The 26,984-nt window shown below is 44.4% G+C and overlaps 1 non-coding gene across 1 annotated transcript; it reads left to right on the top strand.

Moving 5' to 3' along the window:
- Positions 1-21,289: 21,289 nt before the first annotated feature.
- Positions 21,290-21,393, top strand: LOC123393921. Its single transcript, XR_006608759.1, has one exon. It is a non-coding gene; the product is annotated as a U6 spliceosomal RNA (small nuclear RNA).
- The last annotated feature ends 5,591 nt before the right edge of the window (positions 21,394-26,984 follow it).

Here is a 26,984-nt window from a genome sequence, read left to right on the forward strand (position 1 = left end):
AAAGCAACAGAATACATTCTTCTCTAGTGCACATAGAACATTCTCCAGAATAGATCACATCCTGGGTCACAAATCCGGTCTCAACCAGTATCAAAAGACTGGGATCATTCCCTGCATATTTTCAGACCACAGTATTTGAAACTAGAACTCAACCACAAGAGGAAAGTTGGAAAAAACTCAAATTCATGGAGGCTAAAGACCATCTTACTAAAGAATGAATGGATGAACTAGGAAACTAAAGAAGAATTTTTAAAAATTCATGGAAACAAATGAAAATAAAAACACAACTGTTCAAAATCTTTGGGACACAGCAAAGGTTGTCCTGAGAGGAAAGTATATAGCAATACAAGCCTTTCTCAAGAAATAAGAAAGGTCTCAATTACACAACCTAACCCTACACCTAAAGTAGCTGGAGAAAGAACAACAAAGAAAGCCTAAACCCGGCAGGAGAGAAATAATAAAGATTAGAACAGAAATCAATGAAACAGAAACCAAAAGAGCAGTAGAACAAATCAATGAAACTAGGAGCTGGTTCTTTGACAGAATTAATAAGATGATAAAACCCTGGCCAAAGTTATCAAAAAGAAAAGAGAAAGGACCCGAATTAATAAAATCATGAATGAAAGAGGAGAGATCACAACCAACACCATAGAAATACAAACAATTATAAGAACATATTATGAGCAACTATACACCAGTAAATTTGACAACCTGGAAGAAATGGATGCATTCCTAGAGATGTATAAACTATCACAACTGAACGAGGAAGAAATAGAAAACCTGAACGACCCATAACCAGTAAGGAGATTGAAGCACTCATCAAAAATCTCCCAACCAACAAGAGCCCAGGGCCAGACAGCTTCCCAGAAGAATTCTACCAAACATTTAAAGAAGAATTTATACCTATTCTCCTGAAACTGTTCCCAAAAAATAGAAATTGAAGGAAAACTTTCAAACTCATTTTATGAGGCCAGCATTACCTTGATCCCAAAACCAAAGACCCATCAAAAAGGAAAATTACAGACCAATATCCTTAATGAACACAGATGCAAAAATTCTCACCAAAATACTAGCCAATAGGATCCAACAGTATATTAAAAGGATTATTCACCACAACCAAGGGGGATTTATTCCTGGGCTGCAAGATTGGTTCAACATCCGGAAATCAATCCATGTGATACAAAACATTAAGAAAGAACAAGTACCATGTGATACTCTCAATAGATGCTGAAAAAGCATTTGAAATGTACAGCATCCTCTTTTGATTAAAACCCTTCAAAGTGTAGGGATAGAGGGTACATACCTCAATATCATCAAAACCATCTATGAAAAACCCACAGCAATTATCATTCTCAATGGAAAAAACTGAGATCTTTTCTGCCAAAGTCAGGAACATGGCAGGGATGTCCATTATCACCACTGCTATTCAACATAGTACTAGAAGCCCCAGCCTCAGCAATCAGACAACAAAAAGAAATTAAAGGCATCCAAATCATCAAAGAAAAAGTCAGACTATCACTCTTTGCAGATGATACGATACTTTACGTGGAAAACGCAAAAGACTCCATTCCAAATCTGCTAGAACTTGTACAGGAATTCATTAAAATGTCAGGATATAAAATCAATGCACAGAAATCAGTGGCATTTCTATACACCAACAATAAGACAGAAGAAAGAGAAATTAAGGAGTTGATCCCATTTACAATCACACCCCAAACCATAAGATACCTAGGAATAAACCTAACCAAAGAGGCAAAGAATCTATACTCAGAAAACGATAAAGTACTCATGAAAGAAATTGAGGAAGACACAAAGAAATGGAAAAACATTCCATGCTCATGGATTGGAAGAACAAATATTGTGAAATGTCTATGCTACCTAAAGCAATCTACACATTTAATGCAATCCCTATCAAACTACCACCATTTTTTTTTTCAAGGAAGTGGAACAAATAATCCTAAAATTTATATGGAACCATAAAAGACCCTGAATAGCCAGAGGAATGTTGAAAATGAAAAACAAAGTTGACAGCATCACAATTCCAGACTTCAAGCTCTATTACAAAGCTGTCATCATCAAGACAGTTTGGTACTGGCACAAAAACAGACACATAGATCTGTGGAACAGAATAGAGAGCCCAGAAATGGACCCTCAACTCTATGGTCAACTAATCTTTGACAAAGCAGGAGAGAATGTCCAATGGAAAAAAGACAACCTCTTCAATAAATGGTGCTGGGAAAATTGGACAGCCGCATGCAGAAGAATGAAACTGGACCATTTCCTTACACCACATACGAAAATAGACTCAAAATGGATGAAGGACCTCAATGTGAGAAAGGAATCCATCAAAATCCTTGAGGAGAACACAGGCAGCAACCTCTTCGACCTCAGCCGCAGCAACATCTTCCTAGGAACATCGCCAAAGGCAAGGGAAGCAAGGGCGAAAATGAACTACTGAGACTTCATCAAGATCCAAAGCTTTTGCACAGAAAAGGAAACAGTCAACAAAACCAAAAGACAACCAACAGAATGGGAGAAGTTATTTGCAAATGACATAGCTGATAAAGGGCTAGTATCCAAAATCTATAAAGAACATATCAAACTCAACACCCAAAGAACAAAGAATCCAATAAAGAAATGGGCAGAGGATATGAACAGACATTTCTGCAAAAAAGACCTCCAAATGGCCAACAGACACATGAAAAAGTGCTCAACATCACTCACCATCAGGGAAATACAAATCAAAACCACAATGAGATACCAAATCACACCAGTCAGAATGGCTAAAATTAACAAGTCAGGAAACAACAGATGTTGGTGAGGATGCAGAGAAAGGGGAAGCCTCCTACACTGTGGGTGGGAATGCAAGCTGGTACAGCCACACTGGAAAACAGTACGGAGGTTCCTCAAAAAGTTGAAAATAGAGCCACCCTATGACCCAGCATCACACTACTGGGTATTTACCCTAAAGATACAAATGTAGTGATCCGAAGGGGCACGTGCACCCGAATGTTTATAGCAGCAATGTCCACAATAGCCAAACTATGGAAAGAACCTAGATGTCCATCAACAGATGAATGGATAAAGAAGATGTGGTATATATATATACAATGGAATACTATGCAGCCACCAAAAAAATGAAATCCTTCCATTAGCAACAACGTGGATGGAACTAGAAGGTATTGTGCTAAGCAAAATAAGTCAATCAAAGAAAAACAATTATCATATGATATCTCTGATATAAGTAATTTGAGAGGTAGGGCAAGGAGTTGTGGGGGGGTAAGGAGGAAAAAAGTGAAACAAGATGGGAACAGGGAGGGAGAAAAACCATAAGACACTCTTAATCTCGTGAAACAAACTGAGGGTTGCCGTGGTGTTGTGGGGGGTGGGGGGGGAGCATAGGGTTGCTGGACTTTGGGGAGGGTGTGTGCTATGGTGAGTGCTATGAATTGTGTAAAACAATGATTCACAGACCTGAACTCTAAAGCAGATATTACATTATGTGTTAATAAAAAAAATTAAATTAAACTAAAAAAATAAAAGGCTATGGGAATACCTCTAAAACTTTATGCTACTAAGTTAAAAATTTAGATAAAATTGATACATTCCTGAAAAAAATAAATAAAAACATGAATAAAATAAGAACAGCAATTAAAATTTTCTAACAAAGAGAACATTAGGTCAAAACAATTTACAAAAGAGTTGGTCTACTAAACTTAAGGAACAAAACAAAAAAAAAAAACTTAAAAAATTCTTCCAAGAAATAGAAAAAGAGAGACAACACCACAACTCCACAATTATTAGGCAAGTATAATTTTGACACCAAAATCTAAATAAGAACAATATGGGAAATTAAGATTATTAACTCCATTTAATCAATGAATGAAGATGTAAAAAATCCTAAACATTAGTGAACCAAATCCTGCAGTGTATAAAAATATATAATATACCACAAGAAGATTGAGTTTTTTCCAGGAATTCAAAAATAGTTAATATTTTTAAATCCACTGATATTATTTACTATGTTAAAGGTTAATGGAGAAAAATCTTATTTATCATCTCCATAGATGCAGAAAAAACATTTTGTAAAATTCCACACCCATTCATGTTTAAAAAAAGAAAGAAAAAAAATTTTTTTCAGTAAACCAGGAATAAAAGAGAACCTTAACCTGTAGAAAAAAATGTATTCAACCTTCCTAATATATAATCAACAGATTATTCAGCCTACAGAATGGGGAGAAAATATTTGCAAATCATGTATTTGGAAAGGGGTTAATAGCCAGAATGTATGAAGAATATCCAGAACATATAAAAAAAAATTTCAAACCAATTTAAAAATGAGTGAAGGGTTTAAACAGACATTTTTCTAGAGAAACTATATAAATGACCAATAAGCACATGAAAAGATGCTCAACGTCCCTGAGCATTAGGGAAATGCAAATCAAAACCACAATGAGAAATCATCTCACCCCCATTAGGATGTTACTATTTAAAAACAAACAAACACCCAGAAAATAGGGACACCTGGGTGGCTCAGTTGGTTAAATGGCCCATTCTCGATTTCAACTCAGGCTGTCCTGGGATCAATCCCCATGTCTGGCTCTGCCCTCAGTGGGGAGTCTGCTTGAGAATTTTCTCCCTTCTCCTCTGCCCCTCCCCCTGCTCATGTTCTCTCTCTCTCTATCTCTCTCTCTCTTTCTCTTTCAAATAAATAAATAAATCTCAAAAAACGAAATTAATAAGGTTGGTAAGTATGTGGAGAAATTGAAACCCTTGTGCACTTTGATGGGAATGTAAAATGATGCAGCCACTATGGAAGACAATATAACACTTCCTCAAAACTTCTTAGTAGAATTACCGTATGATCCAGCAATTTCACTCCTGGGTACCGACTCAAAAACACTGAAAGCAGGGTCTCCAAGAAATGTTTACATACCCACATTCACAGCAGCATTCTTCACGATGGCTAAAAGATGGATACAACCTACGTGGCCATCAGCAGCCAAATGGATAAACAAAATGTGGTAAATACATACACTGGAATATACAGTTCTAAAGAGGAAGGGAATTCAGACACATGCTACAGTATGAATGAACCTCGAAGACATTTTGCTAAATGAAATAAGCCAGTCACCAAAAGACAAATGCTGTATTATTCCACTTATTTTTTAGAAGATTTTATTTATTTATTTGACAGACTGAGATCACAAGTAGGCAGAGAGGCAGGCAGAGAGAGAGAGGGGGAAGCAGGCTCCCTGCTGAGCAGAGAGCCCTATGCGGGGCTCGATCCCAGGACCCTGGATCATGGTCCAGGATCATGACCCAGGATCATGACCTGAGTCAAAGGCAGAGGCTTTAACCCACTGAGCCACCCAGGCGCCCCTGTATTTTATTCCACTTATATCAGATATCCTGAGTAGTCAAATTCATACAGAGAGAACATCACGTGGTGGTTTCTAGGATCCAACGGAAGGGAAGAAGGGAAAGTTGTTTTTTAATAGGTATAAAGTCTTATTTTGCAAGATGATAATGGAGATTGACTACACGACAATGTCAACTGTATTCTTAAAAATGATTAAGGTGGGGGAGGTACCTGACTGGCTCAGTCAGAAAAGCATGTGACTCTTGATCTCAGGGTTGTGAGTTTGAGCCTCATGCTGGCCATAGACATTACTTTAAAAAAAAAAATGGTTAAGATGGTAAATTTTATGTGCACTTTACCACAGTCAAAAATTTGTAGTTTTGGGGGCACCTGGGTGGCTCATACAGTTAAGGGTCATGATCCCAAAGTCCTGGGATTGAGCCCCATATTGGGCTCCCTGCTCAGCGGGGAGACTTTCCCCTCTCTCTGCTCCTGCTCCCCCTGCTTGTTCTTCCTCTCTTTCTCTCAAATAAATAAAATCTTTTTAAAATTTTTTAAATATTTATTTATTTTTTTTTAGTGGGCTCCATGCTGGGGCTTGAATTCACTCTCCTGAAGTTAAGATCAGAGCTGAGATCAAGAGCTTAACCAACTGAGCCACCCACATGCTCCCCTCAATTAAAAATTTTTAAATTAAAAAAGAAAAATTCCAACAAATATCGTTCTAGATATTCCCTTTAAAATTAGAATAACACTGCAGCACTGTTTAACAGTGCCTATCAATCTATTAACAAATAAAGTTTGGTACATACATAGAATAGAATATTATTCAGCCTTAAAAAAACATCAGGGGTGCGTGGGTGGTGTAGTGGGTTAAGCCTCTGCCTTTGGCTCAGGTCATGAGCTCAGGGTCCTGGGATCGATTCCCGCATCGGGCTCTCTGCTCAGCGGGGAGCCTGTTTCCCCCTATCTCTCTACCTGCCTCTGCCTGCTTGTGATCTCTCTGTCAAATAAATAAATAAAATCTTTAAAAAAAAAAAAAAAACTTCAAAACTTTTCAAAAAAAAATTTAAGGGTAATTTAGGTATCACCTGTGACAGCATTTCTTAGACAACATTAAAAAAAAAAAAAAAAAAAAAAAAAAACAAGCTAACCCTAAGAGAAAAACTAATTTCTGTTCATAAAACCTTTAAAATGGATATAACAAGCTACAAAGAAAAAAACCGTAAAACTTTGTCATAATGTGATAAATGAGATCTAAAAAAAAATTTAACTGCACAAAACACAGCATTGCATTTTTGCAAGAATTGTGAAAAAATTCAGAATTTCTGAAAAAAAAATTTCCATCAGTATTCCCTTTACTGCATAAGAAAAAATTGAGGAAAATAGCATTTATGAGATGTGTCAGAAAAAGACATTTAAATGCTGACCATGAAAAGCCCAAGTAATCAAGTGCACTTATTTCTAAATGCCAGTCCTTTCTTAATGGAGGAAAAAAAAAAATCTGGCCCACTGCTGTTTGTGTGCTCCAGAAGAATGGGAATTATTTTTTAAGGAGATGGGTAAAAGTCATTTTAACAACCCAAACTGGAAGAGTTTGCCACCAAGGAGACTTTTGCTTGTTTCAGAAAATAGTAAAATGACCTCAGAAGAGGAAGATCTGGATCCAAGAAGGAATGGTGAGCAGACAAAATGGCAAATATGTGGATAAATCTGAATGAAAATTGATTGTATAAAACAATAATAATAATGTTCAATTAGTGCAACTAAAATAAAATAAGTCAGAACTAGAATATGTGATGGTAATAGCACACGTATCAGGAGACAATGGTGGGAGTTCAGGTGTTTGAAGGTCTTTGCATTACCCAGGGGGAGGGTAAAGGTAGTAGTTAACTTCACATTTTAAAATGTCAAGGTTAATTACTAAAATAATAGAAATAATAGTGGAATTTAAGAAGCAAAACATATGAAATAGGGGAAGGGAAGGAAAAATAAAATCAGATGAAAATTGATAGGGAGGCAACCCGTAAGAGACTCTGAACTCGAGGAAACTAATAGGTTGCTGGAGGGGAAGTGGATGGGAGGAAGAGGTAACTGGGTGATGGGCATGAAGGAGGGCACTTGGTGCAGTGAGCACTGGGCGTTATTTGCAACTGATCAATCACCAAATTCTACCTCTGCAACTAACAAAAAAGGAAGGAAAGAAGGAAACATCCATGTCTTTAGAGGGAGTTTTTAAATGGAATGAGAAAAAAAAATACCCATTCAATCCCAAAAAAGGCAAGAAAGATGGAAAATTTAAAGAAAAATGCAGGAAAAATAGGAATCACAAAAGATGGTAAAAATAAATTAATTGCAGAAAGTGCAAACAGACTAAATGCTCCAGTAAAGAGACAAAGGCTGTCAACTGAATTCAGCCTTAAGATGTTTATGAGACATAACTAAAATATAAGAACACAGAACAAGTTGAAAACAGGAAGACAAAAAGCAATATTCCAGACATGCCTTTAATAAAAGAAAGTTTAGGGGCGCCTGGGTGGCCCAGTGGGTTAAAGCCTCTGCCTTCGGCCAAGGGTGCTGGGATCAAGCCCTGCATCGGGCTCTCTGCTCAGCAGGGAGTCGGCTTCCCTTCCTCTCTCTCTGCCCGCCTCTCTGCCTACTTGTGATCTCTGTCTGACAGATAAATAAATAAAATCTTTTTTTTTAATTTATGTATTACTATATTAGTAATCAATATAAATTAAAATGGACTTTAAGGCAAAAAAAAAATTACTAGAGATAGAAAGTGTCTGCATAATGTAAAAGGTGTAATTCTGAACACGTACCTACCTAATAACATACAGTCAAAGTATATGAAAGAAAAACAGAATGAACTACAAGAGACAAAACAAGGGGCAACTGGGTGGCTCAGTGGGTTAAGCGTGGGACTCTTGATTTCAGTTCAGGTCATGATCTCAGGGTCGTGAGTCCCAGGTCCGCACTCAGCAGGGAGTCTGCTTGAGGTTTTCTCTCTCACTCTCTCTCTTCCCTCTCCCCCTGCCCCTCCCCCAATGCCCCTCCCATTTAAAAAAAGAGAGAGACACAAAAGGACCATCACAGGAGATTTCAGTGTATCCTGTCATAGAATGAATGAATGAAAAATCAGGAAACTTACAGCACATTTTCACATCACAATTGACAAAGTTGACCTAAATGCCTAAGGCATCTATACAGAAAACCTATGTCTAACAACTACATATGACACATTTTTTCAAGCACATACAAATATTTATGAAAATTAACCACGTACTCAGCCACAGAGCCAGTTGACAAATTTTAAGAGATTGCTAATTTACAAACCATATTTTTTTTTAACGATAAAGCCATCTAGTCAGAAATCCGTAACAAAAAAAAATAAATGGAGGGGCGCCTGATGGCTCAGTCTGTTGAGCAGCCAACCCTTGATTTCAGCTTGGGTCATGATCTCAGGGTCCTGGGATTGAGCCCTGATCTGCACTCAGTGGGAGTCAGCTTAAGGTTCTCACTCCCTCTCCCTCTGACCCTCCCCCTACTCATGCACACCCTCTCTCTAAAATAAATAAATAAATCTTTTTTAAAAACAATAAAAACGAAAATAAATAAATAAATGGAAAGCTTAACATGTTTAGAAATTAAGAAGTAAACGTCCAAGGAACTTGTGGATCAAAAAAGAAATCCAGGGACACCTGGGCAGCTCAGTCGTTAAGCGTCTGCCTTCAGCTCAGGTCCAGGGTCCTAGGATCGAACCCCGCATCTGGCTCCCTGCTCAGTGGGAGACCTGCTTCTCCCTCTCCACTTCCCCTGCTTGTGTTCCCTCTCTCTCTGTGTCTCTCTCTGTCAAATGAATAAGTAAAATATTTTTAAAAAAGAAGAAGAAGAAGAAAGAAAGATAGAAAGAAACCCAAGTGAAGACAAGGAAATCTTTCCAATGAGATTAGGACATAAATGCCATATATAGAACCTTGCGGGATAGAGCCACAGTGCCACTTCCATAGAAATGTACACCTTAAATGCTTACACTGGGAAAGAATAAAAGCAGAAATCTAACAAGTTTTCAACATAAGAAAAAATATTTAGAAAAAAAAGAAGAAATTAAAAGAAAAAATAATAGGGCACCTGGGTGGCTCAGTGTTAAGCCGCTGCCTTCGCCTCAGGTCATGATCTCAGGGTCCTGGGATCGAGTCCCGCATCGGGCTCTCTGCTCAGCAGGGAGCCTGCTTCCCCCTCTCTCTCTGCCTGCCTCTCTGACTACTTGTGATCTCTGTCTGTCAAATAAATAAATAAAATATTTAAAAAATAAATAAAAGAAAAAATAATAAAGAGGAAAAATTAATGAAATAAGAAACATATATACAATAGGATTTTAAAAGCTGGTAATTAGGTCTTATGAAGACTAGGAAAATTGCCAAACTTAGGACAAGATTAATCAAGAAAAAAAAAGAATACAAATAAAAATTATTAAGAATGAAAAGTGATTACATTTCTAGTGCCCAGGAGTAGGAGGACTGACAGGGCACAGAGAATTTTGAAGGCAGCGAAAATACTCCGTATGGTACTATGATGGCGGATGCAAGTCCTTATACGTTTGTCAAAACCCATAGAATGTACAGCATCAAGAGTGATGTAAACCCTGATGTAAACTACAGACTCTGGGTGAAAATTATGTCAGTGTAGGTTCATCAGTGACAACAATTATACCACTGTGGTGGGGAGTGTTGACGGTGGGGGAGGCGTGCATGGGGGTGGGGGGGCAGCAAGTGCATGGGAACGCTCTGTGCTTTCTGCTCAGTTTTGCAACAAACCATTTTTTTATGTGACTTAGGTATAATGTAGAGGAAAACGATTACTAAGACAATCATGCGAAAAATAAATGCCAGTAACTTTGTAAATGAATGTATTTCAACTTACCAAAACTAACTCCAGGCAAAAAAAGAAGAGGGGTGGGGGGGGAGGGAGCGAGGGAGGAAAGAAGAATTACTGGTCTTAACAACCACTAATGAAACTGAAGTCAGTAGGCAAAACTCTTCTCACAACGAAAACACTAGACCCAGATGGTTTTACCAGCAAGTTCTACCAAAGCTTTAACTTGTTCTATTAAGGAACTAGTACTATTCCGCAACATAAAGAAGAAACAGTCCCAATTCCTTTTGTGATGCTATCAAACTCTTGATTATAAAATTCAGCAAGAATATTATAAGAAAGGAAAGTTATAGGCTGCATCAGTGAAAATCCCAGCAGGAAATAAGATAATGTGAGGAAATTTTGTTTACAATGTATAGTTGAAAGGGAATAACAAGGGATCCTATACCTGCGATAGGAACTAGGGAAGAGAGAATTAACCAGAACCCACAAGGATAGAGTGGACCACTTTGGGAGGACCAGTCACTTTCCATCAAAGGATACAGTCAGCCTGGGGTGACCTCACTATCCTTCCTCTCTCCAGTCTCCTGCTGGGGCCCCCACTGGCCCAGCCCAACTAGGAACCAGAGAGTTCACTGCAGAAACTCACCCCGTCATACTGGCCAGCTCCCCCTCGGCAGTGAGCACAGTAATGCAAGGGAGAGACCACATCTGGAAAAGCAACTCTCCAAATCACAGCCCAAACTTAATCATGAATTTACATTTAAAACCCCTTTTTAAAAACTAGCAAATTGGGGTGCCTGGGTGGTTCAGTGGGTTAAAGCCTCTGCTTTGGCTCAGGTCATGATCCCCAGGGTCCTGGGATCAAGCCCCACATCAGGTTCTCTGCTCAGCAGGGAGCCTGCTTCCTCTCTCTCTGCCTGCCTCTCAGCCTACTTGTGATCTCTGTCTGTCAAATAAATAAAATATTTAAAAAAAAAAAACAAAAGAAACTAGCAACTTGGGGCACCTGGGTGGCTCAGTCATTAAGCATCTGCCTCCGACTCAGGTCATGGTCCCAGGGTCCTGGGATCCAGCCCCGCACCTGGGTTCCCTGCTCAGTGGGAAGCCTGCTTCTCCCTCTCCCACTCCCCCTGCTTGTGTTCCCTCCCTCGCTGTGTGTGTGTCTCTCTCTATGAAGTAAACATATAAAATACTTTTTAAAAATAAAATAAAATAAAACCAGCCAATCTAACAATGTATGAAAGTGCTAATGTACAATAACCAAAATGGATTTAAATTGAAAACACGAGGTTGACTTAACTTTAGAAGACAAAGTAATATCATTCACGATATCAGCAAACTGAAGGAGGAAAAGTCCTGGTTATCTTTGCAGGCACAGAAAAAGTATTTGCAAAAATTCAGTATGTGTTCATGATTTAAAAGTCGGATAGTTCTCAGCAAAGTAGGAATAGAAAGGAATTTAACATGATAAAGGATAGTCACTATAAAAAACCTCCCGCAAACATGAGATGTTGAAATGCTGAGGGCTTTCCCTCTGCAAGTGGGAACAGGACAAAGACACCTAACCCTGGAAGTTGTAGACAATACAGTAAGGCAAGACAAAGAAATGAAACGATGATATTTCTACATGGTTTCTACAGAGAATCTTCCTAAATCCTCTACATATAAATCTTAGAGTTAATACGAGCATAATAAGATTACAAGACACAAACTCTCAATATAAAAATCAGTTGCCTTTTGTACCCCAACAATGAAAACAAAACGTAGGCTTTAAAAATACCAAAAGCACAAAAAATCAAAACACTCAGAGGTACAAAAGATGTACAAGTCTTTATGAGAGAAAGTGATAAGCCTTTCTTGAAAGATCTTAAAGCAAAGGAAGAAGGATGCCACGTTCCTAGATTGGAAGACAATAACACCAAGCTGTCCGTTTCCCCAAGTTAGGGCACAGAGCCTGAGCCGGGGTTCTGAGTGACCGCAAAAGCTCCAGATGATTCCCCACAATCGTGGGGAAGAGAGGCTGGGCAGGGAACCCCTGAAAAGTCCGAGAAAGCAACCATGAACTGAGAGTCACTTTCGCCTTTTCTTAAGGTGCCAATTTTTAGGTGATTTTTAAGGTACTTTTTGTTTTAGGTGCCAGATGCTTTTCTGACAGTCTTTTGCACTCTCTTATTCTGTGTGTCCCCTTGAGCACACGTATCCTGTCTCAAGTTTGCAGACTGCACGGGGCTCATCCGAGACTGCTCTAGCTGGGGCTGGTGAGGGGCATGAGGGCGGAAAGAGAACAGCTTATATACCCGGTGTATTAGTTTGCTGGGGCTGCAGTAACAATGTACCACGCTGGGGGCAGGGGGTGTGAGACAAGAGATCTACTCGCTCACAGTCCTGGGGGCTGGAAGTCTGAGATCCAGGGGTCCCAAACCACCTGACTGCTGACACCTGGCCATGGTGTTGTCAGCTCGGATGGGGATCTGTTCCAAGTGGGCACATCTCTCTTATTCTGATAATCCCAGGGGGAACTGAGGAAGATCTGGGGACAGGCTCGCAGCCAGTGTTTCTCCAGTGTCATCAGCTTGAAACCTGGTGACTTAGTTTGCCAGGACAAAGTACCAAAGTACCACAGCCCCGAAGCAAGAGAAATTGGTTTTCTCACAGCTCTGGAGGCTGGAAATCCGAGATCAAGGTGTTGTCAGGGTTGGTTCTGAAGCCTCTCGGGTTGTAGACGGCAGTCTTCTCCCCTGCCGTGTCCTCACGTGGTCGTCCCTCTGTGTGTCTGGCTGTGTCCTAATTGTCCCTTCTTCATAAGGACACCATTCATGGTGTCATGGTGGCTTAGGGTCCACACTAACGACTTTGCTTTAACTTAATCACCTCTTTAAAAGACTGCCCTTAAAAACAGCCACATTCTAAGGAACCAGGAGTTAGTACCTCAACGTAGAAATCTGGGAACACGGTTCAGCCCCTAACACCATCTTAAGTAACCCCCCAACAACACTGTGAAACGAACATTACTATCCTCATCTATAGAGGATGGCACCAAGCCCCAGGGTGATTAAGTCCCCTGGCCAAGGCCACACAACTAGTAAATGGCAGAGACATGAGTCAAAGCAGGCCCGTCCGCCTGCTGGGACCTGGAGGCTACATGTGGCGGGGGGGGGGGGGGGGGCGAGCAAGGGGGAGCAGGTGATGTGTCACAGGCTGGTACTAAAAATAATGCACAAACTTGCCTCCTCACTCCCTGCCCGATGCCCTTTGGTGGCTCCCTCCCCTCCAGGTCAGCCCTTGTGCTCATGTTGCACTTGGCTGTGATCACTGGCAGGACCTTAAGAGATTCCCTCCTTGCTGGGAAAGAGAAGGTGTGTCCGAAGGGAGCAGAAAAGGAGGCTCAGACCCAGAGAGTCCCGTCCCTGATGCAGGCCAGTGAGAGGGAAGGAAAGAAGCCGGTGGCGTCACACCATGCGTGGAAACAGGACTGTGAGGAGGAAAGGAGCCAGACCCACTTCTCCCTGTGGCCTGCACCCCAGTCCAGTCCCGAGGAGCTGAGTCAGATCAGGGGTTCCCGAGTATCATGAGTTGAATTGTGGCCCCACATTCATGTACTGAAGTCCCAGCCCCCAGTACCTCAGAACGGGACTCCGTCTGCAGACAGAACCTTTGCAGAGGGAAGTGAGGGAAAATGAGGTCACGTGGATAGGGCCTAATCCAGTGTGAATGGCATCCGTAAGAGAATAGGTGACTAGGACAGACACACAGACGGCGACCATGTGAAGACCCCAGAGAAGACGGTCACTGGCAATAGGAGAGAGGCTTCAGGAGGAGCCAGCTCTGCCGACATTTGATCTCGGACGTCCAGCTTCCGGAGTTGTGAGAAAATTAATGTGGTATGAGCCTCCCAGTCTGTGGTGTTCTATGGCTATCCCAGCCCGCGAAGGTCCCGGGTAACAGATTTCAGGTTTATCACAGCAGAGGAAACCTGGCTGTGAGCCTGTCTCCAAATCTTCCCCAGTTCCAGTTTCCCCCCCAAATTATTTGAATAAAACAGACCCCTGAGCCACCCACGCCAATGACATTTTGGCCTCTGAGAATCAGGACTAAGGTGAGTTGGGAGAGAACAGAAGACTCGAATTTTCTATCAAGTCACTGATAGAGGGTGGGGTTCATGGTAGTAAGAGGAGAAAGGGGTGGTGTATGTTTCAGTAAAGAAAAAAGTCCAGAGGTGCCTGGCTGGCCCAGTCAGTAGAGCATGTGACTCTTGGTCTCCCAGTTGTGGGTTTGAGCTCCATGCTGGGCATAGAGATTATATTAAAAAATAAACTAAAATCATAAGAAAAAAATCAAGGCAGGCTGACAGATCCCTGAGCAATCTCGGCCTTTGAGGACTTCGTCATCTTGAACAATGGCTTTACTGGTACTTGTCAGTCCCTTCTATAAACTACAGTCTTCACAGGTAACTCAGTGAACAAATGGGTTTCCTGTTAACCAGCTTCCCCACGTCTCTAGGAATTTAGCCCAGCTCTGATTTTTCATCCCCTTGTCTAGCAGTCAAGAGACAGGCCACTTGTCTTCACTGCTAAGGTGGAAGAAGGAGATAAGAGGATTTATTACCTGAACATTCTGGAACCTTCCAAACAAATCTGTTCCATCTTTCCCCCCTAAAAGATGGACCCACACTCTGAGAGCCGAGGAGTACATTTTCCTTCCAGACCAGCGAGTCCATCTCTGCTTAGTTCACACAAACATCGAGCCCTTATCAAATGACAATCTGCTAACCCATAGAATAGGGAATTTCTAGATCAGCAGCCCCAGCTGCAAGTTGGAAACCCAAAGAGTGAAGCGGGTCTGCATCATGTGTCACTAGACTCCCACTGCCATGCTGTAGCACCAGCTTCTCAGAGCCCCCGCAGTCCTCTGACCGTGTGAGGAGGGGCAGCGGTCAGCACGGTGGGGAGGGGTGCGGAGAGGACCCCAGGCTGACCGTCCCCACGGTCTGAGCAGACGGAGGCATCTGAGGCCAGGCTGCCCCACCCTCCCCGCTCCACAGGCCACAGAGTTCACGACCTTGAAGGGGACAGCCCCCAGCACCATCAGCCGCTAACAAGGCCCTCACCAACGTAATCGAATGTGCAAAATTGGCACTCAGGGGGCCATGATGCTCCCATTGCGAAATCACAAAGCAAGAAGAGGAGTTCACAGACAAAGGGGAAGGTCCACAGCCTTGAATCTTCCCACTGCCCAGACAATCTATCAAACTAGCTTGTGGAGAGACAGGACTTTGAAGAAGGGGTTTGCCGAAAAGAGTATCCTGAAGGAAGCCACGCTTCTTGAAGGTCGAGTAGGGGCTTGCCGCTCACCCTGCACATGGTGGGGGTGCGGGTTCCACGCAGCTACATAGGGAGTTTACCATGTGACTCCTGCAGCTGAGTGCAGACAAGGTCGGGCCCTTTCCCAGCCAGGCAATGCAGCCAGACACGGCAGAGAAGGCAACGTGACCAGAGAGGCAGAGACGGGACCGATGGGGCCGCGAGCCAAGGATGCCAGCAGCCCCCAGAAGCCAGAAGAAGCAAAGAGAAAACCCGCCCTGCAAGCCTCCAGAGGGAGCTCAGCCTTCCCAACGCCCGGACTTCAGCCCAGGAACACTGATTTCCGACTTTTGTCCTCAGAACTGGGGAAGAAGCCATTTCTTTGCCTTTAAGTCCCCAGGTTTTGTGGCGATGTGCTCCAGCAACCACAGAGGACGAGTCTGCAGGTGATTCCTGGGGCAAGCCCCTGGGTCGGGGTCACCTTCCATTTCAGAGTTTGTCAGGGCAGCGATGCGTGAAGGTTGGAGGCAGATGTGGGCCCCACGGGGAGGGAGCCAGTCCAGCATCACCTCGGGGCGTGACCCATGGGGGCTGTCTGGAGGCCGGGGACCCCAGGAGCAAGGAGCTGGCGGTAAACCCCAGGGATGGAGGGAAAAGAGGCAGGTGATCACCCAGCAGAGGGACGCCTCGGCACAGGCCCTCAGAAAAGCCCCACCGGGAGAAGAGCCGGCCGCCCCCCCCCCGCCACTCCCGCACTCCCTCCTTCCTAGCTTCCACCGTGGGGGCAGAGGGGGCCGCGGGAGTAGGGTGCAGGGGTCCAGCAGGGACGCCCCCTTTCCCACACAGGCTTCCAGCCCTCTGGAAGGGGAGAGAAGTCTGGAGTGGGGAGAAGGACGAGATGTCAAAGTTTACAGTTTTGACTAATATCTTGGCCTGGACTTGCAAATTCCAAATGGAGGCTGTTTTCCATTGCAAGAGACCTCAGGACAGACTATTTCCTAAGAGGAGCAGAAAAGTGAGCGCTTGCCAGTGTTTTCATCCAGGGCCAGGGAACTTTACTCCCGCTGCATAAATTTTAAAGGGGAAGTCTAAAGCGAAAACTCACGGTGCATCCCATCACACTGCAAGCCCTGTTTACTCCACAACACTGGCCGGCTGCAGAGGCTGGTGAACACATCTCGGTGGAACGGAGAGTAGCTGATTTTCCGTGAAAGGAAAAAATGCAAATTTGTTTTCGGTATCACTTTGAAGCTTCCTGAGTGGAGCCCTTGGCCTGGACCGACTCTCATTGACGTCAGCCCAAGTTAGCCGTATCAGAGCAGCTGTCTGCGTGTTCCCGCGCCCTTGGTCCCCGGTGCAGAAAACACACTGGTTTTGTTTCATGGGAGATTAAAAACATTTGCTGCTGCGTCCATAATTCACAACCTCTGTTATCACTGGGACCAGGAAGACTGAACAAGAAACACTTAGCCGCCCACCCCCGCCTGGCCCCTAAAACCAAGGGGAAACCCACAGAGGGATGCCAGAGACAGGATTATGCATCAGCTGGGACCCGGCCCAGACACGAGTCACTATATCCCTTCCCATTCTCCTAGAACATGAGGCAATGGTTCTCTAGCATGCACTGAGGGCTCTTAGAAACCATTAGGAACATGGCCGTGTGCACGAAGCCATGTGTCCTACTCCACCCGGGCAGAGAGGACACCGCCCAGCCCAAACGCCCCTTGCCTCTGGTCTTACGACAAAGATGCCACAAACCAAGATGAGAAAATAAGAGGAGAAGCTCCCTGGCTCCTCCCAGGGTCGTTCCAGGGCTGGTGTTGACAGGAACCATGCTGATGGCTCTCCCTGGGCCTGCTGAGACCCTGACTCTACCTTGGACCTTCCAGTTCCTTCCAGTGTCCTGGAGGAGACTTGGGCAGGCAACGCCCAGCTAGTGTAGCTCCTGGCGGGTCCTCCTCCAGAAATCCTGATGTGATCGACCACTTGTCAAGTTGGGCGATGATTCCAGACCCTTCCACAGTGCGGCTCAGACACATCCCATGGGCAAGTTGTTTGGAACCTCCATTAACACGCAAGGCAACAGAAGCCAGTGGATTCTTTTTTTTTTTTTTTTTTTTTTTTTAATTTATTTATTTGACAGACAGAAATCACAAGTAGGCAGAGAGGCAGGCAGAGAGAGAAGGGGAGGCAGGCTCCCTGCTGAGCAGAGAGCCCGATGCGGGGCTCGATCCCAGGACACTGAGATCAGGACCCGAGCTAAAGGCAGAGGCTTAACCCACGGAGCCACCCAGGCGCCCCAAGCCAGTGGATTCTTTACACCATTCGTTTGTGTCATCCCCAGCGGAGAATGACCTCCCTGTGAGGCTAGTGGTGTGGGTGTCAGAGAAGGGATGTGGAAGGGGTGGGAACAGGGGCTGGCGGGGGGCTGGGGGGTGCTGCCGCACACCGTTCGCCTCTCCATGGTCTTCAGACCCCTTCAGTAGGGACCAGGGAGTCGGTGGGTGCATCCCAGAGATGACGGCCACCCCACCATGGCTGGGGACTCAGAGCCTGCAGGGAGCAGGCTGGGCACCGGGGACCTGCGTTTGGGTGATCCTCGCTGGGTCCCTTGTCCCGGACCAAGCACGAGTGTCTGAGCACTGCACCAAGCTCCGGCGGACGCCAGAGGCCCACAGCCGCCACCTCTCCATCGCCCTCTCCCGGGCCCTTCCCTGTGCTTCCCACCCCACGGGCTGGCGGGGGCCCCTCTCCCGAGATCCCCAGTCACACCACGCTGCAGCGGGCTGGGAGCCCCGAGAGGGCGGGGCCTGCGGCCTCTCTACACCCCAGCTCCTGCCAGCGGAAACGCAGCATGCAGCGTGCCGTGTGCCCACAGAGCGCAGTCAGGACGGGATCGTTGATGTCGCTGCTGCTATCCTTTATCAGTGAGTAACGACAGTTTGACACGTTTCCCTTGCTCGAGTCTGCGCAAGCCCACACGGGTGTGCGGGTTCACATCGCCGCTCAGGACGGGGAGTTTTCTAGAGGAAGGCGGGCTGCGGGGGAAAAAGATTCATTATGCTCTTGCTACTTTTAACCCACCTTTTGTTCACAGCTACAAACTTTGACTTAATTATAGGTGAAACAAGAGCGTTTTTAAACCATAATAAATGCAGACCAAGCAACCAACACGAACTCTAAGCACCGACCAGAGCCAGGAATGGGCCTGGGTCGACGGCACACAGTCCACTCAGGCAGACAGATGGTGGCAGCAACAGAAATAAACTGGGGAAAATCCTGTTTCCCCAAATTGCTAAATGCTGTTGAAATAATACGGATGAACAATAAAATGAAGTTCAGGGTCGGCAGGGTGTCGGCAAGGTGCCGGCCTTCTCCCGGGGGCCGAGTTACGGCTGTAAAGGGATGTGTCTCCCGGCCTTGGCAGACGGGCATCGTCACACCAGGCTGAGCACGTGCTGTAAAGCCAGGCCAATAGGAGAAGCGGCGTGAGCAGACCGCGGACGCTGTTTAGAGTATGGTCGTGAGAGCTGAACTTGAATATCAGACAGACCTGAGCCGAATCCCGGGTCCAGACATCACTAGCTCTGGGACCCTGGCCAAGTTACTTAACCTCTCGCAACCTGTGTGTGCCCCTAGACAGTGAGACTACCAGTGCCTACCTCACAGAGTTGTCATACAGTCATCACCTAGAACACAAAGCAGAGCGGCTAGCCTAGTCCACAGCTCAAAGAACATACTAGTAATGTTGGCTCTTGTTCTCATTAACTGTCTGACAAAGAGCAGGTTCCATGGAGGTGGGAAGATTTGCGATGCGTCATGATGGGATTTCACTGACAGAGAAAGAGGTCGGGGGTTTGGTGAAAAGGAAGGGTAGCTTACGAAGATGCAGATGCAGACCGTGGCACGGCGTGGTTGGAAGCCCCCACGGAGCTCAAAGTTGCTCACCTGACGTGTACACGGGAGGGAGAAGTTGGACAAGTGGGTCTAACCCCTGTCTGGACATTTGGACTTTATCCTGTGGGCATCTGGTCAAATGACGATGGGTTTGGGAATCGAACACCTGAGTTCCTTCCCACCACACTTGGGGCGGCGGGATGAACAAGCAACACTAGCCTTTCTGAGCACCAGTGCCCCTGAGGTTAAGCGAGGGTAGTGATACTCACCTTTGAGGGCTGATGAATGGTTGACATCAAGGTTCAGGAAATTTCTCCTATAAAGAGCCAGACAATAAATATTTTAGGATCAGCAGACCCTATAGCTTCTGCTGCAAGCACTCGACCCTGCCATTGTAGCATGAATGTCTGATTGTGTTCCAATAAAACTTTATTTATTAAAACAGGCACTGAGCAAAATTTGACTGCAGGGAGTAAAAAAATAAAATAAAGATCCTTAGCACGGTGGCTCAGAGTTCCTGCTTTCTCCCCCTTCCTTTCCATGTGCCGACAGGGGCCATTTTTCATGGATCCTTGTATCATGTCCAGTGGTTCCAAGATGTTGCTGAATGACTTGAAGATCACAGTGAGCTCCCCCTCATCTTAGCTCTAGAGACTGCAATGCATAAAGATAATTTGTTCAGCAGAGTGAGGACTGCTTTGCCAGGAGCGCCGAGTGAGTAATCAATCAATCAGTCCGAGAGCTCATCTCGCATATGGCACGATGCCCTGCGGTGGAGATGTGAGAGGCACTGAGGCAAGATCCTCACACACAGCACGTGGTTTGGTGAGAAATTCCCACGTCCCTGTTGCCTGAGTTCTAGTCACAGTTTTACACAGTTTTCATTGCATGTGATTCTTGAGTGTCACATTTTCCATTTCTTAATCTGTATACAATGAAGAAATTCCAGTAAGCGGCCGTGTGATTGTGTGTGTGACAGAGGGATTCGGAGAGTCGGGAGGGCTTCGTAGGGCCATCTCGAAGGGAGCCATGCCCGTGGCCAGGCCTTCTGGGGTCAGGCTGGCATTGCTTGGGAGGAGGGGACAACCAACAGCCAGTGCATGGTCACCAGGAGCACTGAGGGAGGGGACAGGGAGGGAGATGGGATAAAATGGGAGTAATGGGTGGAGGCAGTCCGATGAAAACGCTTGGTATTTTTGTTGTCACTGGAAGAAGTAGACTTTTTGGCACATAGTATAGATCAGAAGTCAAAAAGTCAATGCCTGGGCGCCTAGGTGGCTCAGTGGGTTAAGCCTCTGCCTTTGGCTCAGGTCATGATCTCAGGGTCCTGGAATGGAGCCCCGCATCGGGCTCTATGCTCAGTGGGGAGCCCGCTTCCCTCCCCCCCGCACCCGGCCTGCCTCTCTGCCTACTTGTGATCTCTCTCTCTCTCTCCCTCTGTCAAATAAATAAATAAAATCTTCAAAAACAAAACAAAAAAAACCCTCAATGCCTGTTGGGGCTAGACAGATAGAAGTGAATAGTTGGGCAGGAGCAACCACAGGATGGGGATGGGAGTGGGGCAAACTGGCAAGTGCATGCCCTGTCTAAGAGGGATGCCAGGACTTGGCTGCAGATGACTGCTGCCGTGTGGTCTTGGACGCTCAAGATGGCAGATTTGATTTTGGGGGGATGCGGGATGGGTTAAATGGGTGATGCGTGTCAAGGAGGGCACCTGTGATGAGTGCTGCTGGGTATTATATGTTAGCGGTGAATTACTGAATTCTACACCTGAAACCAATTTTGCCATATATGTTAACTAATTTGAACTTAAATAAAAACTTGAAATTTTAAAAAAGTCAGAAATTTAGTGCTCACTTCGGCAGCATATACACTAAAATTGGAGTGATACAGAGATTAGCTTGGCCCCTGCCCAAGGATGACATGCAAATTCAGGAAACATTCCATATTTTTAAAGACTCTGAATTTGCCAAAGCAGTTTTGAAAAAGAAAACCGAAACTGGAGGCATCACAATTCCAGACTTCAAGTTACATTACAAAGCTGTGGGAATCAAAACAGTATGGTACTGACACAAAAGTAGACAGAAAAACCCAGAAATAAACCCACGATTATATAGTCAATTAACCTCTGACAAAACAGGAAAGAATATCCAATGGGAAAAAGTCTCTTCAACAACGGGTGTTTGGAAAACTGATTATTTTTATACCATACATAAAAAATAAAATGGATGAAAGACCTTAAAACCTGAAATGAAAGTCCTAGAAGAGAGCACAGGCAGTAAATTCTCTGACACTGGCCATAGCAACATTTTTCTAGGTGTGTCTCCTGAGGCAAGGGAAAGATAAGCAAAAATAAGCTATTGGGACTATGTCAAAATAAACAGCTCCTGCACACTGAAGGAAACAATCAACGAAACTAAAAGGCAACCTACTGAATGGGAGAAGATATCTGCAAATGACATATTCAATAAAGGATTAGTATCCAAAATATATGAAGAACAACACAACATCTAGGAAACAAATCATCCAATTAAAAATGGGCAAACAAATGAACAGACATTTGTTCAAAGAAGACATCCTGATGGCCAACAGACATAGGAAAAGGTGCTCAACATCACTGATCACCAGGGAGTTCCAAATCAAAACCATGGGAGATGCCACCTCACACATGTCAGAATGGCTGAAATCAATAACAAAATACGGCAAGTATTGGCAAGGATGTGTAGCCACTGTGGAAAGTGTACAGAGTTTCCTCAGAAAGTTAAAAATAGGGGGTGCTTGTCTTTAATTTTTTTTAAGATTTTATTTATTTATCTGACAGAGAGAGAGAGATCACAAGTAGGCATAGAGAGAGGGAAAGGGAGAAGCAGGCTCTCTGCTGAGCAGGGAGCCCGATGCGGGGCTCGATCCCAGGATCCTGAGATCATGACCTGAGCGAAAGTCAGCGGCTTAATCCACTGAGCCACCCAGGCACCCCTTTAATTTCATTTATTTATTTAGTTATTTAGTTATCTATTTGAGAAAGAGAGAGAGAGAGAGAGCATGTGCAAGTGGGGGTGGGGTAAGGGGGTAGAGGGAGACAGAGAATCTTTTTTTCTTTTTTAAAGATTTATTTATTTATTTATTTATTTGACAGAGATTGCAAGCAGGCAGAGAAGCAGGCAGAGAGAGGGGAGGAAGCAGGCTCCCCGCTGAGCAGAGAGCGCATGAGGGGCTCCATCCCAGGACCCTGGGATCACGACCCTAGCCGAAGGCAGAGGCTTTAACCCACTGAGCCACCCAGGCGCCCCTAGGGAGACAGAGAATCTTGAGCAGGCTCCACACTCAGCCCACAATCCTAGGCAGACCTCAATCTCATGACTCTGAGATCATGACCTGAGCCCAAGGGGGCGGTTCAAAAAAAACAGTTGGTGGGGGCGGGCACCTGGCTGGATCAATGGGTAGAACATGCGACTCCTGATCTCAAGGTTGTGAGTTTGGGCCCCACGTTGGGTGTAGAGATTACTTTACAAATCTTTTGTTTAAATAAATAATTTTTTAAAAGTTAAATATGGAAATACCCTACAATCCAGTAATCACACTACTAGATATTTGCCAAAAAAAAAAAAAACCAAAAAACAAAAAACAAAAAACCACACAAATTCAGGGATACATGCACCCCTGAGCTTTCAGCAGCATTATTTACAATAGCCAAGTTATGGAAGCAGCCCTAGCGTCCATCAACAGACGAATGGGTAAAGGAGACATGGTGTGTACATACAACAGAGCATTACTCAGCCATAAAAAGAATGAAATCTTGTCATTTGCAACAACATGGATGGAGCTAGAGAGTATCATGCTAAGCGAAATCAGTCTGAGAAAGACAAATACCATATGATTTCCCTCATATGTGAAATTTAAGAAACAAAACAAACAAGAAACGGGGAAAAAAGAGAGAGTCAAACCAAGAAACAGACTCTTAACTATAGAAAACATACAGCCAGTTACTGGAGGGGATGCGGGCGGAGGGGTGGGCAACTTGGGTGGTGGGGATTAAGGAGTCGCACTTACGACAAGCACAGGATGTTACGGAACTGTTGCATCACTACACTGTACACCTGAAACCAACACTGACTGTTAACTACGCGGGAATTAAAACACAATTTTAAAAGGATGTCATTTATTTTTTTTTTTAAGTTTTTTTTTTTTTTTTTTTTTTTTTTATTTATCAGAGAGAGAGAGGGGGAGAGAGCGAACACAGGCAGACAGAATGGCAGGCAGAGGCAGAGGGAGAAGCAGGCTCCCCGCTGAGCAAGGAGCCCGATGTGGGACTTAATCCCAGGATGCTGGGATCATGACCTGAGCCAAAGGCAGCTGCTTAACCAACTGAGCCACCCAGGCGTCCCAAAAGGATGTCATTTAGATGGGCATGTAGAAACTCCTGGTTTTCAAAAATTGACCAGTTTTTTAAAAATCAGCATCATGCCCAGAGCACCTGGGTGGCTCCATTGGTTAACACTCTGACTCTTGATTTCAGCTCAGGTCGTGACCTCAGGGTCATGAGGTCGAGCCCCACGCTGGGCTCCACGCTCACTGGCAAGTCTTCTTGAGATTGTCTCCCGTGCTCTGCCCACCAACCCCCACCCGCCTCAAATAAATAAATAATTTTTTTTTTTTTTAATCAACATCACGTCAGCCAGACAAAACACGGCTGGTTAGATTTTGCCAAAGTGGCCAGTTTGAAAGCTTGAGTGGCGATGGTGGAGCCTTCGGGAAGAACAGGGGGAGCCCTCAGAGCCCGTGAGCAAAGTGGCATCGAGTCCTGGCCTCTGCAAACAGAGGCTTCTTCGGCGTTAGACCAGCCGCAAGCTTCACGAGATCCAGAGTTAAATCTGAATTTTAAATAAACAAGGGAATACTGTTTTAGCGTACGTATACCCTAAAAATTGTATAGGACATAGTTATATTAAAATGAAAGTACTTGGGGCGCCTGGATGGCTCAGTGGTTTAGGACTCTGCCTTCAGCTCAGGTCATGATCTCAGGGTCCTGGAATCAAGCCCCGCATCAGGCTTTCTGCTCAGCGGGGAGCCTGCTTCCTCCTTTCTCTGTGCCTGACTCTCCGCCTACTTGTGATCTCTTGCCCTCAAATAAAAAAATAAAATCTTTAAAAAAAAAAAATGAAAGTACTCACTGTTGCTCAGAAATTCAAGTTCAACTCTAACTGGGCATCTTGCATTTTTGTTTGCTGAACCTGTCACTCTCCCTGGAACCCTACCCAGGCTCCAACAAGGTCATGGTCTCCCATCTCCTCCCAGCAGCAGGCTCTACACTCAAGGACACAGGGACATAGTCCACAATGCAGATTGCAAAGGATAAAGGAAGCAGACCAAACGTTTGAGCACCTGAACACCGCAGTAACATACAAGGTGATGCACACGAACTACCCTTGATGCCAAAGGGTGGAGATTCTAGAGCCGCTGGGGCCCCTCTAGCTGTGTCCTTTGCCCCTGGGAGCCTTGGTCTCCTCATCTCTTAAATGGAGAAGGGAATTCCTATCTCACAGGATCACCACAAGGACTCAATGGGATAAACATAAAAGTGTACCGCACGAGTCTGATGCAAAGCGGAGGCACAACAAACATTTGTGCACGCTGAAGGACATTCTTCAACCTCAGAGTGATTGCATTCCCACAGCTCCTGTCACCAGACTTACGCCCATCTACTGAGGATCCCACAGCTGGGGCAAGGACAGTATGTGACTCCGCCATGGTGGCTGTTATGTCTGGGGACTAGGAGATGGCCGGGATGCTGAGCTCCTGGAGAACTGTCAGGGTCACAGTTCAGGGGGAAAACGAGGGCCCTGGATTTCTGCACTTTGGGAGCTGTATGCCAAGTGTACGGAATACACCTTTTTTATTTATAATGTATTTGACATGCACATGACATGTAATATTATGTAAGTTTAAGGCATTCAACATGGTGATTGGATACATTTACGTACTGTAACATGATTGCCGTTGTATTTAGCACCTCTACCATGTCACATAATTATGATTTCTTTTTTATGATAGGAACAATTAAGATCTAGTCTCCTAGCAAGCTTGATAAACACATGCAATACTGTTGTCTATATTCACTATACCATCTGATTAGATCTCTGGAACTTATTTATCTGCTACTAGCAAGTTTATACCCTTAAATAGCCTCTCTCCTATTCCCCCACACCACCCCCAAGCCCTGGTTGCCAACTTTTTACTGTGTTTACATGAGTTTGGCATTTTTATATTCCACAAATAAGTGATATTATACATTATGAGTCTTCCCCTGACTTATTTCACTTAGCATACTGTCCTCAAGGTCCATCCTTGTTGTGGACAATGGCAGGATTTCCTTCTTTCTCATGAAGAATAATGTGGGGGGGGAGGGGTTCTTTACCCATTCATCTGTTGACAGGCACATAGCTTGTTTCTGTATCTTGACTACTGTTAAAAATGTTACAATAAGGAGCACCTGGTGGCTCAGTGGGTTAAGCCGCTGCCTTTGGCTCAGGTCATGATCTCGGGGTCCCAGGATCAAGTCCTGAATTGGGCTCTCTCTCAGCAGGGAGCCTGCTTCCTCCTCTCTCTCTCTGCCTGCCTCTCTGCCTACTTGTGATCTCTCTCTGTCAAATAAATAAATAAAATCTTTAAAAAAAAATGTTATGATAAACTGGGATTGTGTATACCTCTTCAGTATCCTCTTCATTTCTCTTGGGTATATACCCAGAAACGGAACTGCTGAATCATATTGTATTTTGAATTTTCTTGAAGAATCTCCACGATGGTTGAACCAATTCCCATTTCCACCAACAGTGTGCAAGGGTTCCCTTTTCCCCACATCCTCACCAACACTTGTTCTCTCTTGTCTTTTTGATCCTAGCCATTTTGACAGGTGTGAGCTGATATCTCATCGTTGTTTTGGTTTGCATTTCCCTGACGATGAGTGACACGGGACATCTTTTCATGTACGTGTTGACCATTTGGATGTCTTCTCTGGAAAAACATCTCTTTAGTTCCTCTGCCTATTTTTTTTTAAAGATTTTATTTATTTATTTGACAGAGAACACAAGTAGGCAGAGAGGGAGGCAGAGAGAGAGGAGGAAGCAGGCTCCCTGCTGAGCAGAGAGCCCCAGGACCCTGAGATCATGACCTGAGCCGAAGGCAGTGGCTTAACCCACTGAGCCACCCAGGCGCCCCCTCTGCCCATTTTTTAATCAGATTGTTTAGGGGATGTTTTTGGTCATTGAATTGTATGAATCCTTTATAAATTTTGGATATTAACCCTTATCAGGTGCATGGTTTGCAAATGTCTTGTCCCATTCTGTAGGTTGTCTTTCCATATTGTCAACCCGTTTCCTTTGCTGTGCAGAAGACTTTAAGTTTGATGCATCCTACTTGTCAAGTTTTGCTTTGTTTTCATTGGTGCATGGCCAAGAAATTATTGTCAAAACTGATGTCAAGGAGTTTTTCCCCTATGTTTGCTTTTTTTTTTTTTTTAAGATTTTATTTATTTATTTAACAGGCAG

This window comes from Mustela putorius, unplaced genomic scaffold (genome assembly GCF_011764305.1).
Source record: "Mustela putorius furo isolate JIRA1106 unplaced genomic scaffold, ASM1176430v1.1 tig00001075_pilon_pilon_pilon, whole genome shotgun sequence".
NCBI classification, from domain to species: Eukaryota; Metazoa; Chordata; class Mammalia; order Carnivora; family Mustelidae; genus Mustela; species Mustela putorius.